General features: G+C 41.6%; 1 protein-coding gene across 2 annotated transcripts in view; it reads right to left on the bottom strand.

The window, feature by feature from the left end:
• MYO1D (myosin ID) overlaps nucleotides 1–21,233 on the bottom strand; it is a 357,910-nt gene that overhangs the window by 260,468 nt on the left and 76,209 nt on the right. The window lies entirely within an intron of this gene.

Raw genomic sequence — 21,233 nt, 5'->3', positions numbered from 1 at the left:
AACAGTAGAGGAGACATTTCTGGCATAAATCAAATACACTTTTTAAAAAATGACTGCCTAAAATTCCATGGTGTAGATATATACTTATTTATTCTATCACTCCACTTTCTTCCTGCTATCATGAGCAATACTGTAGAAAATACTATTGGCACATAATCTTACAAATCAGTGCTTTCATTTCTGTGAAACAGATCTCCAGGAATAGGATAGCAGATTGAAAAGTATGTATATTTCAAAAAGTATAACATGATCCCACCACTCACACATATAAGAGGCTAAAAATCTACTCTGTATATGTACGTGACAGATACCTAACTGTGCGTGCATGGACTTCAGTCATGTCCAAGTGTGTGTGACCCTATGGACTGTACCCAGCCAGGGTCCTCTGTCCATGGGATTCTCCAGGCAAGAATACTGGAGTGGGTTGCCATGCCCTCCTCCAGGGGCTCTTCCCAACCCAGAGATCAAACCTGCGTCTCTTAATGTCTCCTGCATTGGCAGGTGAGTTCTTTACCACTAGTGCCACCTGGGAAGCCCATATAATAACTGTACATAAATATATTTTGTAAATGATTACATGAGCATGGAAAAATATGGAAGGCTGCATCAGGTTATGTCTTACGTATTTTTAAACACATATAGTAGGGTGATGAGGAGGAAGGCCATGTGGGCAGCTGGAAGAAAGCCAGAGGAGCTAAGAAAAAAAGAGTGAAAAAAAAAAAACCCCTCAGCACATATGATATGACTTCAACTGTGCAAAATCATGCATCTATATCCACAAAGAAAAAAATTCAACATAAAATTTAGAAAACCCATATGTATTTACCACTGACACATTAATTCATACTTATAAAGACATATAAGGCCAACACCTTATGGACATTTCTACAGAAGTGGTTGGCACGACATACTCCACCTGCTGAGAGGCACATGCAGACAGAGCTCACGTCCAAGAGCTGGAAGAAGGGAGTGCCAACATGGGAGGACGCTGGTCCACAGGCAGGGGCTGGGTCTCTGAGCATGCCTGCTGTCGAGGAAGTGCATCAGAGCAATAACAAAGCCTAACCAGAGACCAGAGGGCAAAACCCTTAAACTCCCTCTGCACTGGAATGAAGGCTGTCGGCTATAATTAGGAGTGGAAACAAACATGCTGATAATGTCAGCAATAAATTAATACCGTGATTTTTATCAAGTCATTGTGTGCTTAAACGAGAGTTATTGGCCACTTTGAGGTTTTCTGTGCATTTTTCTCCTGTGGTTTTCCTATGCATTCTTCCCATTGTTGGACAGAAAGTTTCTATGGTAGCTGAACGCACCAACCCCAGAGTCCTTGATACCTGGGTCCAAAGGGTCACGTTGAAATTTAAGAGCCGAGAGACTGTGCAAGCTGCTTAACCTCCACAAGTTTCAGCTCCTTCACCTATAAAATGGTGATAATTATATCCTTCCCTCCCTCCAGCATTGAGTAAGTACTTTAAAAAAAAGAAAGGCAATTAATCTTATGCATCCAATTATGTTCTGCATGAAGGAGATTTGTAATAAATGCTTTTATTTTATTAACATTGCTACTAGAAGCACAGACATCCCTCCACAAGAGGGATTAATGCAGTGATCATAATCTGATTCCCTGCCTCGGCTGTCAATCAACATAAGTCACAAGGAACATGTCCACATAACTCATACTCAAAGACCCACAAAAGCAAGAAGCAGCTAAGATTCACCGCTCAAGCCTTTCTGGTTTAACCTGTATGTTTGAAAGACACACTCAACAGCTTTCTTCAAAGATAAGATCTCAAAGGACAAAATTCTTTAGTTTAAAAAACACTGTCCAAACAGAAAGGAGGAGGAGAATGTTAGAAAAAAAATATTACCTCATGAGTCTGGAACTCTGTGACTAAGAGACAGCAAATAACACATGAGATTAGAATGTTCTAAGATTCCAGGTCTGTCCAACCCTGCGCTTCCTCTGAAATTCCATTTTATTTCAAACAGAATGTCTTGTTTATTAAAACTTTTGAGCATCTTTGTAAAATGCAATATATAAAACTTCCAATGCTAGCTATGAAGTTGAAGACAGTGGCAAAGGCTGAACAAGATACAACATGCAATACAATGCTTCAACAAGAGTTTGGTTATGAATGACGAAACTTTCAATTTGGCCAGGTATTAAAACCACCACTAGATGGTGCCAACATACACCTTAACACCAACCCAAGATTTTCCACTTGTTCTGGAGAGCCGCAGGGTGTGAAGTCCGCCAGCATTTAGGTAATCCTCACCTCTCTGATTGTCTCCAGGAGGAAAGGCAGTAATCATCCTCGATGACAAATGCTTGACACCATCTCTTTAGAGACCAAGGAAGGCATTTCTAAGATCTTTGGGTGCAAACCTTTGATGATAAACTTTTATCATTCATTCAGCCTATCTGAAATATTTCACGTTTCAGAAATTTTATAATTCATTATTCAAATATCTACTTTGTGCCAGGTGCTGGGCCTGACCTTGGGAATTAAAAAAGGAATAAAGAACAGGGAGTGAGTGAGTGACCGAAAGTCGCTCAGGTGGGTCTGACTCTTTGTGACCCCATGGGTATAGTCCATGGAATTCTCTAGGCCAGAATACTGGAGTGGGTAGCCTTTCCCTTCTCCAAGGGATCTTCCCAACCCAGGTATCGAACTCAGGTCTCTGGCATTGCAGGCAGATTCTGAGCCACATTGCAGCTGAGCCACAAGGGAAGCCCAAAGAACAGGGAAGTATTGTAAATAAATAATAATGATAGAGTGTGATAGGTAAGATACTAAAAGCATGTACCATGGTGGCAAAGATGATCACAACGAACGCCTTTTGATATGGAACCCTGAAGGGTAATATACAAACCACAGCACGGCACACGTGTGTTCTGGCCTCCACGATTCTCTCCATTGGACTCTCCCAATTCCTTACAACACTTCCACCCACCCATCCGGCCCATGTTACTCTTGCTCTCACATTAATGAGCTATTTACAGTTCCCAGGGCCACCATGCCTGCATGGTTTGTCCATGGGGTCCATTCTGCCTAAATACCTTTCTCCACTTGTCTCTTTCCATCATATGCTTGGCAGATTCCTACTCCTTCAAAAGTCCAAGCATCAGCTCCTTCAGGAAGCCATTCATGGTACCCTATCTCCGACTCTAGGACTATATGGTCTTTGCTCTGTTCAGACTTTTCCCCCCTTTGAAACTTCCCAAATAGTGAAAACAGCTTAACAGCAATTGATATTTAAAACAATTTTTAAAGGAATATATTTAAAATATTTATTGAATGGGCCAGATATTTTCACTGCCTTCTGAATGAAACAAAGAGGTACTAAGCTTTTGAATTAATGAATAGCAATGGAGACAAGACCAGGGTGATGTCTTGTACATGAATACTGAAACATTTTTAAAAATATAGACCTCTTTAAACTATTTATTTTTAAAAGAAAAACATAGTCTTGTTAATTTGCATGTGCTTGTACAAAAGATTACCTACAACAAGAAGTCAAGATGTATGTAGCTCTCTCAGATCGGACACGGACGGCCTGTGTGTACACCACCACTGGGGTGGGGAACCCACACAAAACAACACTAAATATAATGAAGTGCTCATTGTGAACATGAACTTAAGCAAGAAGACAGAACCATGTGGCAAGATTAGAAGTATGGGAAGGAGGTTGGCCTAGCCAGAGCAGAAGACTTGTATCAGACAATGTCAGAGAACAACTGAAAAAGTAGGAAGGAGTCAGATTTGATACGATATGATAGGCTTTTTTTAAAAAATTGAGGTATAATTGACATACAACATTATCTTTGTTTCAGGTATACAACATACCGGTTCAATAGTTGCATATACTGTGAAACAGTCAACACAGTAAGTCTAGTTAAAATCTGTCCCTATACGTCGCTACTTTCTTGTGATGAGAATTTTTAAGATCTACTCTCTTAGCAATTTTCAAATATGCAACACAGTATTATTAGCAATAGTCACCACGCTGTCCATTATATTCCCATGACTTATTTATTTTATGACTTGAAGCTTGTACCTTTTGACTCCCTTCACCCATTTCCTATCCCCCACCCCAACCCCCATCTTCGGCAATCACCAATCTGCTTTCTCTATCTATGAACTTGGGTTTTGTGTTTTTCTTTTTTTTTAACATTCCACATATAAATGGGATAGCATGGTATTTGTTTTTTCTCTCTGACTTACTTCACTTAGCATAATGCCCTCATTTCACAAACGGCAAGATTTCCTTCTTCAGTATTCCATTGTACCACATATTCATCCACTTATCCACTGATGGACATTCAGGTTATTTTCTGTAACAAAAGGTTTTGAAACCTAGGTTGAGGAAATCTAAATTGAAGGTGATTGAAAACCAGGAAAAAGGTGAAGACTCTTCTAGCTAAAGAGGTCAATGAGGCTGCATCTCAACGAAAGGAACAACAGTAGAAATGAGGGAAAGAGAAATTCAAGTTGTTTTAAAGGGATAGTGGGCAGAATTTGAACATACATTGAGTATGAGAGACAAAAATATATTTAACCTGTGAGATGGGTGGAAGAGAAACAGGAATTTATTTTGGATGATGAGATTCCAAAATGCACTCCCATAGACTTAAAAGCTCGCCCACTGACAGAATTCAGGGTTACCCTTGATTGACTTCATAAACTATTAATTATCATCAGGAGGAAAATTCCCTGCGCACTTAATAAAATAGGCACTTAGCCTACTGTGCATTTAATAAAATTTTTATTCATGAATAAATACTATTTATTTCATGAGAACATACGTTTTCAAATAAGTGATGCTTAACCACATCAACTGGCCTGTTTTCTTTCCCTTTTCAATGCAAAGGAAACCTTAAGTTGCTATAAATAATGTTCATACTTCTCAGGACAGGAGTTCGCCTGCACCTAAACCTGCCATTTTTTTGTCTTCCATTACCTCCTCAACACCTTCAATCTGGGTTCCTTTCTAGCACTTCAGTAAACCTTGATCAACTTCCCAAAGCTAAGTGAAGTTGCTCAGTCGTGTCCGAGTTTTTGCAACCGCATGAGCCTGCCAGGCTCCTCCATCCATGGGATTTTCCAGGCAAGAGTGCTGGAGTGGGTTGCCATTTCCTTTTCCAGGGTATCTTCCCAACCCAAGGATCGAACCCGGGTCTCCCACATTGCAGGCAGACGCTTTACCATCTGGGCCACCAGGGAAGCCCTCCCAAAGTTAAGTACCCAATGAAACAGCTAAATCCGCTGGCTCATGGTCCTCATCATACTGGCTTCTCAGAAGCATCTGACACTGACTCCTATTTCCTCCCTACATTCCTTCCTGGCTTCTATGCATTCTTGGGGTTTCGTCCTCAGTCTCCTTTGCTGGCTCCTCTTTCCTCACGATCTCTAAACACTCAAGTTCTCCAGGGTTGAATCCAGTATCAACCTTAAACATCACCTAAGGCAGGGGTCCCCCACCTCTGGGATCTAATGCCTGATGATCTGAGCTAGAGCTGATATAATAATAATAGAAATAAAGTGTACAATAAATGTAATGGGCTTGAATAATCCTGAAAGCATACCCCAACTCCTGTCCATGAAAAAACTGTCTTCCACAAAACTGGTCCCTGGTGCCAAAAAGGTCAGGGACTGCTGACCTGAGGCATGCCCATTTAAGGAGGCTGGAGTAACGATATCTTAGCTCTACTCTACCCTCTGAAAAATCAACAAGACAAAACCAGAAAACTTTATCTAGGAGAAAAGAGAAAACTAGCCACAACTCAGAAACACAATCTATGAAGAGAGGGTGTGAAGCACTAGAAAATGATCCTCATGGAGGGGGGCTGCTAAGAGTGAGCATGTGCTTCTACAAAGTCCAGGCATGGGAGCAAGTCCTCCAGAAACAGCTGTCGCTCTCAAGAGGCCAAACAAACATTTTTTTTTTTTTTGGCTGCACCATGCAGCATGCAGGACCTTAGTTACCTGACCGGGGATCAAAACCACACCCCCTACAGCGGAAGCACAGAGTCTTAACCACTAGACCACCAGGGAAGTCCCCAAACCAACAATCTTTTGATAAGCATAGCAGGGTCTGGGGATGCAAGTGGCTGCAAAACAAGAGGTCCCATTTGACACTTTTGAAGAGCTGCAAGGTGGAGATAAATAAAGACAGGAGTGGAAATTACATTTTTGCAGAAAAAAAAGTAGGTTGTCAGAATGGTGAGGAGAAAATGAAAAAGTAGGTACAATTGCTCTGTGGCAGGTGATCTTCGTAAATGAAAAGAGGCAATGCTAACTCATCTCCCAGAAGTCTCACATGTATGTACGGGACCTGCTTGCTAGTTGGTCAAATTGCCTGTCATTTCCAGGCAGAGTGTTGGTGAGAAAGGGTCTAGAAGTAATAGATCCCAAACTTGGAGATCTACAGGTCCTTCTACACACTAACTTTCAGCAACTAACCAACCCAGAATGGAACATACCTATTCAAAGTTGGCAATAATCTGAAGTGAACCAAAACAGAATGTCTGTATGTGCATAACTGAGTCACTTCCCTGTACAGCAGAAATTAGTACAACACTGTAAATCAACCATACTTAAATGAAAAATAGATCAATAAAAAAGAAAAAAGTGAGTCAGAAATGATGCCCTTGATCAGATGTCAAAAGGAAAAGAACGGGACAGACAAAAAGCAGATCAAGAATACCCGAGGAAAGTGAGAATTGACCACAAAGGAGAAAAACTATGAAAAAAAATTCCTGCATGAACGCAAAGAGTATAAAGAATATATAGCCCTATAAACCAGGAGATCAAAGAGAACATCATTTTTAAAAAGAGCTTTCATATTTAAAAATCATTTTTAAAGGAGATACACCGAAAGAGCGCAAGAAAAGAAAAACCCACAGAAAGGAAGGTCATATTAAAAGATATAAAAAGAGGAATGGGCACTGCTGCAAAAAGCCAGGGACAAGAAGAAGTGGAGACATGTAAGCAAAAGGAAATGAAAAAACAAAATTAAGCAGAAAGAAGGAAACGAGAGGAGGAGGAGGTACCGGAGGTGACATAATGAGTGCTCCTGAAGGGTACATGATAATGTGACATTTCAGAACAGCAATAATACTGATCATGAATGTCCACAGTGTTAGAAAATGAGCTAGCCACCTAGGCGAAAAAAAAAAAAAAAAAAAAAACCAGATTATTAGTGTGATGGCTTGAATTGTGTTCCCCCAGGAAGGTATGTTGAAGTCCTCAGCCCTGGTAGCTGAGAGGGTGACCTTATTTGGAAATGGGGCTTTTGCAGATGTGATCAAGATGAGGTCATTGGATGGGCCCTAATCCAGTATGACTGCTGTCCTTCCAAGAAGACGAAAATGCCTGTGAAGACAGATGGACAGGGAGGATGCCCTGTGATGACAGAGGCAGATGCAGCAACAAGCCAAGGAATGCCACGGTCTGAGGGTCACCACTGAAAGCTAGGAGGAAGTGGGGAAGGACTTCTCCTCTACAGGTTTCAGAGAGAGCATGGCTGGCTGAAAACCTTCATTTTGGACTTCCAGCATTCAGAACTGTGAGACAGTCAATGCCCATTGCTTTAAGACACTTTGCTTGCTGTAATTTGTTACAGCAACTCTAGGAAACTGGTGCAACTAGTTATACCAAAATAAGTTCCATGAAAACATGTTTCAATTTCACTTTCATTTAATGAAATGCAGATCATTGGTACAATTTTTCACCTGTAGATAAAGAGTTTCATAGTGAACAATGTTAGCAAGAATATGGAGTCACAGGGGAAGTGGGGGTGGGATGAATTAGGAGATCGGGATTGACACATACAGATTACTATTAAATAGATAACAAACAAGAATCAATTGTATAACACAGGGAAGTCTACTCTGTGCTCTGTGGTGGCCTAAAGGGGAAGGAAATCCAGAAAACAGGGGATATATATGTATGGCTGATTCACTTCACTGTACAGCAGGAACTAATACAACATTGTAAAGCAACTATACTCCAATAAACATTTTTTTAAAAAGAATATGGAGTCATAGATAACGTTCCCATCACAGGTGTCCTCTTAATTGGTCTGACCCATTTCAATCTCCAAACAGCAGGAGGCACGATCTGAAAATATAAATCTAACTCCTCATTCCTATCCTGGTGGCTACTACTTTCCTGGTGGCTCAGACGGTGAAACGTCTGCCTACAATGCGGGAGACCTGGGTTCAATCCCTGGGTCAGGAAGATCTCCCAGAGAAGGAAATGGCAACCCACTCCAGTATTCAGGCCTGGAAAATCCCATGGATGGAGGAGCCTGGTAGGCTACAATCCATGGAATCGCAAAGAGTCGGACACGACTGAGCGACTTCACTTTCACCTTTCATTCGTATCCTTAAATCTTTTCACTGGAAAATCTCAATGTCAGGTCAATCTGATATTGAGCTATTGGCTCATCTCATGCCAACTAGTTACCCCTGGTCACTGTGTACTCTGGCTGAGAAGACAAGTTCTTTTCCCATCTAAACTGCTCACCCCCAACATCCCCCACTTGTTTGTTTCCTTTATAGTAATTTGCCACAAGCAGTTTCTTGTTTACTTGTTTACTGTCTGTCTCCAGGGGAATACAGGCCATATCTACCTTGATCATTGCTGTATCTTCAGCATGCAACATGGCCCTGGAATTTATATGGGGGCGGTTAAATATTTGATGAATGAAAAAATAAAGGAATGAATGCATGAGTTCTTTTAGCCCACCTCTACCTGGTGCTGAGAAAAATTGAAGTCAGGAGCAGAAGGCGGTGACAGAGGATGAGATGGTTGAATGGCCTCACTGACTCAATGGACATGAGTTTGAGAAAACTCTAGGAGACACTGAAGGACAGGGAAGCCTGGTGTGCTGCAGTCCACGGGGTTGCAAAGAGTCAGACACAACTGAGCGATTGAACAACACTCTCAGAAAATGGTTTTGCATTCTACTTACAAGAAAATCCAGGTTATCATGTGTGCAAAACTTTAAATCACTGGCCATCATTACCATTTTTTCTATTTATATACTTAGTTTCACTGAGGAAACTTCTTATTTCCTTGTGACTTTCAAAAATTGGGGGTAGGGTAGAGAGGGAGTATTAAATATAGCAAGATGTCACCCTGGCTAAACATGGGCCATAACCCTAGGATTCAACATAAAAAAGTCTTTCCCTTCATGTAGGAAACGTCACAAAATTTAGATATAAAGGTTGGGAAGATCCCCTAGAGAAGGGGATGGCAAACTCCACTATTCTTGCCTGGACAATCCCATGGACAGAGGAGCCTGGAGGGCTACAGTCTGTGGGGTTGCAAAGAGTTGGACATGACTGAGTGACTAACAGTGCTACTACTAGCACTTTTTATTCCAGGAAAATATAATTGAACGGTACCTACTCCAGTCAAGACAGGTTTTTCACTGGCAGAGGAAGAAGTTACAAAACACGTGGGGGTGACTTAGAATTGGAGAATTTAGTACAAACTTATGGCTTATGGGGGATAAACGGAGGACGATGTATAAACACACACATTTCCTAGTTCCATCTGCTGAGAAAGCTTAGAAGCTTGACACCCAGATGTTGGCTCGTAAATATTATCCTTCTTAACTAAAAGGACCCAGGGTTCCTTGGAGAAAAACTGACTCCAGAGCTTGTACAGGAAAACAGAAGATGAGCCTGGAATACCACGTTGTGACAGAAAGCAGGGACAAAAAATAGTACTCAAGGAAAGGAGAGGGAAAAGTTAAAAGGACGGAGGAGCCATCAGGTGAATGAATGGTTCCCTGATGAAATCTGGGGCCACAGGAACATTAAGATAAATAATGTCAGGAACGCCATAATCCGTTGAATACAGTAAGAATCTATGCATCCACATTAATATAAAAAAGAAATAAATAAGAGAAGAAAAAGCCCTTTAGAGTGGAAAGCCACTTAAGAAATATAGAAGGAATGATCTGAGTTAGACAATGATCCGTGTATGCTAAGACGAGGAGTTGAAAATATGACAAGGAAGAAGACATTTACATGGACTCAAAGGATCTCCCAGCAAATCACTTCTTAATTACAAAAGAGAAAGACAATAATTTTACAATGGAGAAACCTTATAACCACTTAAACCAACTAAGTAAAACTAATATCAATATTGAAACAAACTATTAATAACATATGTGCCTGAGATGATCAGTTATATGTGTCAAGTTGACTGGGCCATGGAGTGCCCAGATATTCGGTCAAACATTACTCTGGGTGTTGGCTTTTTGGTTAAGATTATACTACAATCAGTAGACTGAGTAAAGCAGAGTGCCCTCCCCATTGTGTGAGCCTCATCCAACCATCAAAGGCCTGACTAGAACTAAATGGGTAAGAAGGCATCCTTTCTGCTTGGCTGTCTTTGAGCTGGGACATAGGTCTCCTGCCTTTGTACACAGACTCAGACTAGAATTTACAACACTGGGTCTTTTTCTTGCCAACTGCAGGTGATGGACTTCTCAGCGTCCATAACTGCATAAGCCAAAAATTTCTGTAAACACACACACATGCACGCACACATGCACGCCACACACACACACACACACACACACACACACACACACACTCTCTCTCTCTCTCTCTCTCTCTCTCTCTCTCTCTCCTTTTGTTGGTTCTGTTTCTCTGGGTAACCCAAACTAGTGACAGACTGTGGTACCAAGAGAGGCTCCAGGGGGACAGAATTTTGAGGATGAGTTTTCTGAACTGATGCTGGGGGTTCTGGAATTGGGGCTACTTGAAATGATTAGATTGAAAGTCACCATGACTCTATTCCAGTAGTAAAGAGGGCACCAACAGCCCAGGGTGGGATCTGACCCCTGAGATATATCAATGTCTCCATCAGATGCTCCCAGTCAACCTTTGTAGGAAGCAAGGAGCTAGGTGATGATCCATGATACTTTCAAATTCTTGGAAAAGTAACAGGAATGGGAAGTCAGCTGGGAGGTGCTAACATCTCTGGACAAAGCAGTGAATGAAAAGGATGATCCTGTACCATGAAATGATGGGAAAGCTTCTGTGTGTGCCCTGGAGGAGAGCTGTGTCTCCCGTAGTCTTGGGGCTGAGGATCCAGAGAAATGAAGAGCCTCCTGGTAGGAGGCAATGAGGACTCAACCATCACTTCTGTGGCATCTGCCAGAAACACGCGACCCGAAGATAATCAGGGGGAAATGGAAAAGAACCCTAAATTGAAGGAGAGTCTACAAAAGAAGTGGAAAACCTCACAGTCAAGAAAATAGACAAAGGCTGAATAGCATTCAAGATGAGAAGAGATTACAACAACTAAAGATGCAAGGCACACTCCTAGGAGGCTTCTTGTGGCATTCTTGCAACTTGTCTGTAAATCAGAAATTGTAGCAAAATTAAAAGTTGCAAATAAAAATCCAACTTCTAGACTTCTTTATATAGCAGGTTTAAACTTTGATAATTTAATACTTTTGAAGAGGCAAGAGATATCAGTGAATAGGTAGTGAAAGTACTTCTCTCATCAGAAGTATCCACTGTCACTAGTTTCATGTGAATTCTTCCAGGAATAGTTTATGCATACAAACACATATGCATTCACATGTTTTAACAAAGATGACTTTTTTATAATTAAAAAAAAATGTATCTTGGCTATGGTTTCATGTAAGTAAATAGAGAAAGGCCTCATTTTTTATGTCTCTGTAGTACTTCATTTCATGGGTGAATATACAGGGAAATATTTAATCGGTTATTACCAATCATTTGTTACTATGAACAATGCAACTATAAAAACAGCATATACTTCTTCATGCATATGTGTATATATACTTGTAGAAGACATTCCTAGAATTGAAATTGCTGAGAGGACTGTCTGCAATTTAAACAGCTAAATGATCGCCAAATTATTCTCCAAAGAGGTTGTAACAATTTACACTTTCATTTACAATCTATGAGTTTCTGTTTTCCTGGGTGTGGGTTTTTCTCAACCAATGATGCTGGCCCGTTTTGAAAGGACAGCCTATATTGCAGTTTTATTTTCAAAGTACACAAAACTTTGACCCCTTTCTTTACAGGTGCACCAAACTTATGCAACACTCATTAGCTTCCTGCCAAGTGTCAGGAGGCTCAGTTCACCTTCCCCAGTTCTTGGAGAAGAATCTCTCCCAAGGATGAAGGCATCCTGTCTCTGCTTCTGGCAGAATCACGGTCTCCATGTGAGGCAGTCAATTTGCTTTATCCCCTTTGTTAGACAGTATCTTCCCGAGACAGGCAGGGACTATGCTGGGAAGATTACGAGATGGAGAGTCACACAGCCCTGGAGCCCTGGGTTTGAATCCCGCTCAGCTAGCTGCAGTCTGTGTGCAGTCATACACATGTGGGTAATTAATAAGTGCCACGTACCAGGCACTACGCCAGGAGTCTGAGTTTCAAAGAAGAATAAGGCATGGTACTATTGCAGTAGAAGGTTTACACAGACAATGTCATGTAGTACAAATAAGGAAAGCGGGTTTAAAAATTACATAGTCTCTTTATTTTACCATTGCCTTCTTGCTCCCATTTTCCCTCCCTCCTCTTTCTCTCTCTGTCTCTCTCACACACATATGCTATTTCAGAAAAAATCTACGGCAATAATAACAAGAAAGAAAGGATGCTATGGAAGCTTAGAGAAAAGATACCTAACCCAGCTCTAGGAGTGGGAAGGCTCAAAGAAGGCATCCTTAAAATTAAGTTACTTGACATTTAAGTTATTTATGTGACTATACAACTTTCATATAGGTAGTTGCAGGCACCGTTGGATTTACAGCGCCTTCAGAGTTTCTGAAATAGGATGCTCTATCTTGACTTTTCATTAATCCACTGCAGCCTTGGAAGAGAAGGCCTGGGCAGTTTTACCACAGCCCGCCAGCGACTGCAGTGCATGGACCTCCCTGGACCCTCGCAGCAGACAAAAGGACACAGTAAGAACGTGCTCTCTGCAGATGCAGAGAATGGACGGGGGACACAAGGGGTGGGGAGTGGATGATGGGGTGAATCGGGGGATTGATACTGACATGTGTGCACTGCCATGTGTAAAACACAGCTAGTGGGGCCCTGCTGAATAGCAGGGAGCTCAGCTCAGCACTGTGAGGACCTACATGGGTGGGGTCGGAGTGGCAGGGAGGTTAGAGAGAGACAGGACCTGTGTATACCTATGTCTGATTCATGCTGATGTGTGGCAGAAACAAACACAACATTGTAAAGCGATCAGCCTCCAATTAAGAGGGAGGGGATATATGGGGCCTCCCTGCTGGCTCAGGGGTAAGGAATCTGCCTGCCAATGCAGGAGACATGGGTTCAATCCCTGAGTCCAGAAGATCCCCTGGAGAAGGAGATGGCAACTCATGGCAGTATTCTTGCCTGGGAAATCCCCTAGACAGAGGCGCCTGGCAGGTATAGTCCATGGGGTCACGAAAGAGTTGGACAGGATGTTGTAACTAAACAACAATATTGGATTCACTTCGTTGTACAGTAGAAATTAACACCTTATAAAGCAACTATACCCCAACTTAAAAAAAAAAAAAAGAAAATGTGCTCTGGAACCAGATGGCGATTTAGTACCAAGTAGCTCTACAATTATATGCAAGTGACCTTCCTTCTCTGCTAGAGAGGTTCTTTCTTCATCTGAAAGGTGGGATGATGCTAGTATCTACTTCACAGGACTGTGATAAGAAATGAGACACTCCACCTGTAGACCCCGAGACACACTATTGACACGTGTTAAGCGTGCAGAAGACCAGGTCCTATTTTTACCATGAACAGCACCACCAGCTCTCCGAATGGCAGGAAGCATCTTTTCCCCACGCAGGTCCCATTGTCCCACTCACTGCACCTGTGCTGAGCTGTTTATCCTCAGGCAGGGGTCACTTCTGTTAGCAGAATGGATCATGATCCAGCTTGCCGTCATGTCTGGAAATCATTCTTCTAGGACAGACCCTCTTAAACCAAAACCCCTCCATAAAACATTTAAGCTTATCGCAGGACACAGGCAACTGGCTAGGGCCACTGGCAGTGGTTTTTGTAGACTTCTTGAGTCCATCTCTTGGTTTTCTTCTCCAGAGAACCATCTCTTAATGTGAGCAACACAAGAGGTAGTTGACCAGAAAGTGTGGTCGGGAGATGCCTGGCTGAATTACTCACTCCTTCACTCCTTCCTTTCTTCCTTCCTTCTTTCCTTCCCTTCCCTCCCTTCCTCCCTCCCAGTGAAAATAATTTGCATTTGATGTATACATTTTAAGGGCTTCCCTGGTGGCTCAGATGGTTAAGAATCTGCCTGTGATATGAGAGACCTGGGTTCGATCCCTGGGTTGAGAAGATCCCCTGGAGAAGGGAATGGCTACCCACTCTAGTATGCTTGCCTGGAGAAGTCCATGGACAGAGGAGCCTGACGGGCTGCAGTCCATGGGGTCGCAAAGAATGGGACATGACAAAATGACTAACACTTTGACTTTCATAAACCTTTTAAGGTAATGATTACTTTTTTGAAACACATTTGTATTATATAGTAAGGTATGCCTTGCACAGAAGGAGTCACTTCAAACGTTCTTATTGCTGTCTCTAAATTTTTTTGCATTCATTCATTCAATACATCATTATTAGTGCCCATGCTCCATGCTGGGAACTGTGCTGGGAAGCATGGGGGGAGGAGCGAACAGACAGAGCTGTCTCAGCCCTACCGCACACTAACCAGAAGGACTGCACTTGACAAGGGCTCAGGGGAGGGGCAGGAGGATGTGCGCTGCCCTGGCGAAGGGGGAAAACGTGCCTGAGAAGATACAGCAGGACAACAGGACCACGTCCCAGCAGAGAGAACAAGGGGACAATGACGTCAGCGGCGTGAGGGGAGAGGCTACAGTGTGCAAGCCTTGCAGGCACATTGTAAGGATCTGAGGATTTATCTCAAGGGCAGAATTGTAAGTACTGGTCACATTTGCTTTTTTTGAAAGCCCCCTCTGATGGCAAGGTGGAAAGTGAGGAGGCTACAGTATTAGCCCCAGGAAGGGATGACCAGGGCTTTGACTGGAACAAAACAGTGGAGAGACGGAGCAGTGGCCAGGCTGGAAGAGCAGCAGCAGAATTGATGAGACAGGATGACTTAGACGGGATGTGGGAGGTGAGAAGGGGTGCGGAGGGTCAGGTTTTCTCACATCCACAACCGAGCAGACCATGATGCTGCCTGTGAGTGAGGATGGTGGAGGAAGAGAAGGATTTGGGAGGTGACCGGGATTCTGACAGGCTAATTCCTGAGAGATGGCCAAGGGAAGGTGTTCCTTCTCCCTCTCTCATAATCTAATTAAATCTGATCCCTTGGCCACAAAGGGAATAACACAGAGTATTAAGAAAACAGAGAGGGCAGTCAGAAATCTTTACCTGTCAAGGTGGTCAAACCTGGTCAGGGGACTACATGCACTACCGTCCAATTTAAAATCAAGAAGATATTAAAGAGATAGTAGATATGGGTTCTACTATAAAATTTTCACTATCTGAGTTTGATCATGTCAAGCTACTCCATGATTCTACTTTCTTGGTGTAAGAAAATACTAGACACAGTACAACATCCTCCTCCATAAAGGCTATCTACTGAGGTCCCAGGCAATGAGGTTAAAAATAAGAATATGATGACTAGCTCTCAGTACACTGTCTACATCTCTTGCCTAGGAGAGACACTTTTTAACAAATGTCACAACTCACTGACCTAGCATAAGGAAACAGAACATTTTAAGGTATATTTCAATGAAAACAATGTAAGTCTTGAGGCTATAAAACATAATCTGTCAAATTCAGCAGCTGGGGTGACTGCTTTTCAGTTTGTGTTGTTTCATCTGCTGGAGTGTCTGGAAGGGTTCAAATTTCAAATCGATCAACATCATGAGAAGGATCCTGCCCACTCACGGGGCACTCAGCCAACCAGCCTCTTTACAATAGATGAGTGTCTACTACTGCTGGTGTCAGGACATGTCCATGCTGGGTAGAGAATCACTATTAGGTTGGACATACTATTGAAAATGAATCTGAAATGTTTAGGTTTTGATGCTGCAGAGGAAACTGTTCTTTCCATGAAATCATAAAAGGTCTCTAAGCTTACCAAACCCTCATCATGGAATGCACATCATCTGCTTGGTCATCGTCTGCCACCTTATACATTTATTTTCCAAAAAATATTTTTTTAATATATTTAAAAAATTTACTTGGCTGCACCGGCTCTTGCAAAATTCTGTTGCAACATGCAGAATCTTTAGTTGTGCTATGGGAACTATTAGTTGCGGCATGTGGGATCTTAGTTCCCTTAGTTCCTTAATCCCAGTGGGATTGAACCTGGGCCCCCTGCATTGGGAATTCAGAGTCTTAGCCACTGGGCCACCAGGGAATTTCCCTCCCTGTAGCTTTTCCATAGTATTTAAATATTTCATTGACTGATGTTCCTCAAATCCTAGTAGAAGAAATATAAAGACTGGTGAACCAAACCCACAGTAAAGTAAGGTAAAGGAAAGGAAAGGAAAATAAGGGACTGTAGGAGTGTGCAGAAACTACAGATTCTCAGACCAAGAGAACAGATGTTTAAATAGTCACACAATATTAGGAAAAATAAAAAACAAAACAAACGAAAAACTCCTACAAGGTGTCATATATTTTACAACATCAGTGTATGACTAAATCATAACAGCATTATTTAGCCATGAGATGCTGAGTGCCTGATGACAGGCGTGAAGATCTAGACCAAAGATAAAAAGGAAACTATCCTATGACACAATATTTTCTCTTCCAATTGACAGATAACAAATAGAAATTGTCCAACATAGGGCTCAACTCTTACATATTTATTCCTCTGCATCCATTTTATTTACAAAAGAGTTTTGATTTCAGTAACCATTTGACTATCTGGCATGACCTTAAGTAAGGAGTTAGCCTATTTACAAACATACTCTGCTCGGTAAAATGAATCGGAAAATCCTTTGATAGGAATGCACAATCATATAAATGGATAATGATCATGCATTTTAAATAATACTATAAATCACTTAAACTACAGTACTGAACACTCTTTTCATTTTTAATTTGTTTTCATTAAAATTTTTTTTATTGAAATATAGTAGATTTACAATGTTGTGTTAGTTTCAGGTATACTGCAAAGTGACTCAGGTCCTTGTTGATCATCTATTTTATAAACAGTAATGAGTATATGTTAATTCCAAACTCCTCATTCATCCCCCCCACCTCAACTTTCCCTTTTGGCAACCATAAGTTTGTTTTCCATGTCTGTGAGTCTATTTCTGTTTTGTATGTAAGTTCATTTGTATCAGTTTTTTTTAAGAACTGCACACTCTTTTAAAAAACAAATATATTCTAGTGGGGTGGGATGGCGATGTGGGAGAGAGGCTCAAGAAGAGGGGATATGTGTATACTTACAGCTGATTCACTGTTACAGCTGAAACACAACATTACAATTATACTCCAATTTAAAAAATGTGAAAAAAACCAGACACACAAATGTCACAGATGTCTGAGGACTAAAACAAAGTAGGAAAAACAGGATTTTTAAAAAATGTTTAGTTATTAAGCATTTTAAAATTCTCTTTAATTTTTATTTTCTTTCTTCTAAAAATAAAAATTTTTATTTTCTTTGAGGTATAGTTGATTTACAATGTGTTAGTTTCTGCTTACAGCAAAGTGATTTAGTTACTATATTTATATATACATATACCCATTCTTTTTCAGATTCTCTTCCAATGTAGGTTATTACAGAATACTGAGTAGGGGTCCCTGTGCTATACAGTAAGTCCTTGTTGATTATCTGTTTTTATAGATAGGAGACTTGGGATTCTTATCCTATCTACCCCAGATTTTTATTGGCAGGAAGCCCCACTATCTCACCTGCACCCAGGTATCCCGCTCCCTGGGTTCTCTAGATGACAGGAAGGCTAACAGGTATTCACTGTCACTTTTTCACAACTATGCCTAACTTAGTAAATGACAGGACACCTACTCAATATACTGTACCACTTTTTAAAAACTATAGTTGGGAGGGGGGTTCAGGATGGGGAACACATGTAAATCCATGGCTGATTCATGTCAATGTATGGCAAAAACCACTACAATACTGTAAAGTAATTAGCCTCCAACTAATAAAAATAAATGAAAAAACAACAACAAGACTATAGCTCTTTAACTCGGTTTTCATAAACACATGAAGGCTGTGCTCACCAGCCCTGGGACCACCAGGCAGGCTGCTTTTGGGTACAGGTTGGTGACAGCTGTGTGGCAGGTGACACTGAGGCCAAGTGAACAAATTCTCTCCTTCCCACTTCACTGTCATGACACCTCTTCTAAGTTCAATAAACAAAGTCACACTCAATTTCTATTTATCGTGTGCTTATTGTGCAAGAATTACGTTGGATATTTTTCATGTATGTTGCTAACTGTACATACATTTTGTTTGAAATATTAATGGAAAATCTTCCCAATCCTCCTTTTGTTGATATCACATACCCAGTTACAGGTAAGAAGGAAGTCACCATGTATTCGAAACAATCACCTAACCATTATCTCCACTTAGAGAAATGTGAAACACAAAGAGACGCAGCTTTCACTGGCCTGGGAGGCAGATCTGTTTCTCCTACAGGAGGAATTTCATAAGAGCAAAGAAACTGGAAATGTGCCCAGATGCTCCTAAGTTATGTGTTCAGTGATTGTTTCTGTTGGGGTGAGCTAGTAGCTGCCAGTGAGTAGAGGATTTTAAAACCAGCAAAAATGTTTACTGAGTGAATGAACGAGCAGTCAGAAACTTTGTCGTCTGGCTCTTTCCTTGGCGTTCTTTGTCAGAAATCCACAACAGGGACTTCCCTAGTGGCCCGGTGGTCAGGAATCCGCCTGCCAATGCAGAGGACACAGGTTCGATCCCCGGTCTGGGAACTAAGATCCCACAGGCTGCGGGGCAACTGAGTCTATGCACCACAACTACCAAAGCCTGTGCACCTTAGAGCCTGAGCTCTGCAACGAGAGAAGCTACTGCAATGAGAAGCCTGCACACTGCAGTGGAGAGTAAGTAGCTTCCACTCTCCACAACTAGAGAAAGCCCGTGCGAAGCAATGAACATCCGGCACAGCCAAAAAAACAAGTCTGCAACATCTATTAAGGCCACAGCTCCTCATGTGAAGTTTTTAATTTTGCATTATCCTCATACTTGTTATATTTGGCTTGCATTTTTTTTTTTAAACAACCTTTCTTGTGCCTAAGACAGAGTGAAGGGTGAACTTCCTTTCCCCATCAGTGGTGTAGGGAGTAAGTCATGTAGGTAGCCTGACTTTGGTGCTGCAGACAGTAGCCTCAGGGGAAGGAGGGAGGTCAGGCTGGCATACTTACTATCCCATGTTCGAAGTGTCTGGGGGCATAGAGAGCTTTCACAGTGTTAATCTGCTGATACTGTAACTCCTTGGATGCCAACAAGTCACAAAAGGAAATCAAGAATGTCAGATGGCATCTCCAAGTGAAGTATCAAGAGTTGCTCACCAGAACGTCTCAATAATGACTGTTCATTTGGGGATAAGGTCGTTATGGTAAGGAGAAGTGACCTGGCTTTGGAAGGGTTTAGAGCAGTGGTCCTCAACCTTTTTGGCACCAGGAGACCGGTTTCAAGGAAGAGAATCTTTCCATGGACTGGGAGGTGAGAGGAAGGTTTCAGGATGATTCAAGGGCATTATGTTTACTTTATTTCTATTATTTTATTTCTATTATTATTACATCAGCTCCATCGCAGATCATCACAGGCATTAGATCCTGGAGGTTGGAGATCTCTGGTTAAGAGGAGCTATTAAACTCAAAAGACATTGACTCTTACTACTCAGCAAAGGGTTTTCATCTTTACATGATATTTGAGATCTTGTGTTTTACAGCTTTATTCCTAAACTGTAGTCAAGTTCCCTAAGAAATTAGAAGGCAGCTTTTTAACAAATTTATTTTTACTTATTCCTAGTACACTGCTGTGGGACCCAAGGGAATTCTTACTAAGAGAAGAGGGAACCTGGCACCATAAGAGATTCATTATGAAAACTGCCAAGTATTAAATGGGCCCACATTCAGATGATAAAAATCCACACACTCTGAAGCCACACAGACAACGGATAATCAATGACTCTACTTGATCCTACTCCACTTGTGAACATCACCAAGTGCTGTCTACACCCAGGAGCACAGACATCAGGAAGTGAACTAAGAGAGGAAGAATGTGGTGGCAAAGAAGAGAGGCAAAAACTAAAAACAGATCAAATACACCAGGAAATGGAAAAAACAAATAATTTTCCCTATTTTGTCTTAGTTCCTAAAGCAGAAAAAATTCTTTCTTTTTTTATGGCTAGATCAAACTGAGAAAGGAGTTTATGTGAGTCGACTGGTTGCCAATGTAAGACAAACACTATAATAATTATTTTTTCTTTAAGTGTGCCCCCACCAACCAGGCCAACAGGAATAGCTCAAGCTGTCCTCAGAAGGCAGCTGCTCTTCAAGGTCAACCTTGCTCACTGAAGCAGCACAGTTTCCCTAAATGTCTGTTAATGTCACATTTCAAAAAAGGAAAGAAAAGATGAGGTCTACTTATGCTGCTGCTGCTGCATAGATAGCATTATTTCCAAATCTTGACTGCAATAAATGCCCTTGTCCTTTGTGAATGAGAACTGAAACTATGTGATGGAATAATGAAAAATATTAATCCTCTTATTTTCTGATTTCAAGAAACATTCTGTCTCAAGTTTTTGCTTATAATTCACCTACGTTTAAAACGTCAAGGGTTTGGCCAGCATGGCCAGTGTACTTGGCAGGGCCAGGACGGAGGACTCAGCTGGCTCGGTCGGTGTGTGGTGGGGCCAGGAGAGGATCCCACCAGCGCAGCTGGGGTGTCTAGCAGCAGGGGGGCCAGGGAGGTGGCCACACAGTGGGGAACTTAGTTACATACAGGAGGCTTAAGAAAATAAACAAACAGGTTGATGATGATGGGAGCCAGGTTTCTCACTTCTGCAGAAGGAAACTATAGACATGGAAGGGAGACCGCTAAAATAAACCCCAGGGGTTAGACTGAAATGGGAGGTATCAGGATGAACTCATGATATTTAACCTCAATTGACAAGGAAATGGAAATGCATGTGTATATATATGTGTGTGTATGTGTGTGTGTGTGTGCACGTTCCCTTGC

The sequence above is a fragment of the Cervus elaphus genome, chromosome 5 (assembly GCF_910594005.1).
Source record: "Cervus elaphus chromosome 5, mCerEla1.1, whole genome shotgun sequence".
NCBI lineage: Eukaryota > Metazoa > Chordata > Mammalia > Artiodactyla > Cervidae > Cervus > Cervus elaphus.
Note: the sequence above shows the minus strand (reverse complement) of the source record. Positions and strands in the feature narration are given on the sequence as shown.